The following is a 1504-nucleotide window of genomic DNA, read 5'->3' as shown; positions in this document are numbered from 1 at the left end:
GATCTGATGTGTTTTCTAAGTGTTACTTTAATTTTCTTGAGCAGTGTATAAAATAAAAAAACCTGCAGAAGAAACACTTCTCCAAATCGATATTTTTAGCATAATGCAAATAAAAGGAAACTTCCTCTGATTAATGTATATATTAGAGAGAGCAATTGAACTTCCACTGACAATATTGACTGTTTATTGTATATTCTCATCTCTGAATAGCTAGGTAACGTTTGAGAGATTAAGCACAACTTTTACGCAAGTAGAAGTAGAGGAACTTCACAAGAATATTAGTCGAATAAAAGTAAAAAGTGTCATGCAGGAAAATTTGTCCTAAAAAAAAAAAAAAAAAAAAAAATATTTCTTCAGTAAATGTAACTAAATAAATGTAATTAGTTACTACTCAAAGCACCAGATCCCTCCTGTTCAGAGTGCAATAAAATAAAATAACTCACGTAAAAGAACGGTCTCTTAAGTAAAAAAGTTACTCAAATTAAAACAAAAATTATATATACATTTTTGTTTCAATAAAAGTTAATAGTTACTTTTTCGTAAGAAGAAAAAATCCCTCCGGTGTTTCATTAAAAAGTAGAGAGATTTTGGCCTTAAACGTTGCAATAAATAGGAGAAATTAACCTTTAAGGAAACAAGTTCATTCTCAACAACAATGTTTTATTTGGTAAAATGGTAACGTACTTATGTAGCATGTTATCCTGCTTCTTTATTTTCAAGATATTTAATCACCCATTAATAAAAATAATCACACTGACATATAAAAATTCTGTTTTACATTTGTTTTGGTTTTGTTTTTTGTTACATTGTTCCTTTACGTCAAATTGTAAACACAAATCTAATCCCATCTATGTATAACATGTATTTAAATATATGTAGTATTTAGAAAGTCCAGTTGAAACCACTGGACTGCATGCCATCCTACTTAACATCTAATAACTCACATAAACTTTGCCATTACTTTCCAGAGCGTCACAGAGTCAGCACCGAAGCTAAAATGGTGTTTGACACAAACTTCCAGACATGTCAATATAATTCTTTACATTCACCCTCCTCATTGTTTAACCCCCTGGTTTTATTGCACTCCAGTGAAAAAAGCAACAGGAAACCAGGCTCTCTGTGGATGGAGGACCACCCCACACCCCTCTGTGTTATTAAGATGTTCGCTGGGTTGTTCAATCACCAGTTTGACGACGACGATTACAAAAGCAAAGTGTGTCAGCAGAGGTTGCACAAAGGAGCGCTGGAATGCTAAAAGCCTCCCTGGGAGTTGTTCTAAACGCCCCAAAGTGATTGTTGAGGAGTTAACGGTGGTGCGTTCTCCTCCCCTTTCCTCTTCTAAGGGAGACACATCTGCTACATCTGGATGAAGATGTAACTTTCTACAATCAGTCCACATTTATCAGTACATCATGCAATGATTCTATGATAAACTTCCAGGGATCAGCTGGAGTACAATTCTTTTGCAGTTTTAATGTAACTTCAGTTACAGTTAAAGTCTGTT

The sequence above is a fragment of the Cyprinodon variegatus genome, unplaced genomic scaffold (assembly GCF_000732505.1).
Source record: "Cyprinodon variegatus isolate N-32 unplaced genomic scaffold, C_variegatus-1.0 Scaffold1213, whole genome shotgun sequence".
Lineage (NCBI taxonomy): Eukaryota > Metazoa > Chordata > Actinopteri > Cyprinodontiformes > Cyprinodontidae > Cyprinodon > Cyprinodon variegatus.
Note: the sequence above shows the minus strand (reverse complement) of the source record.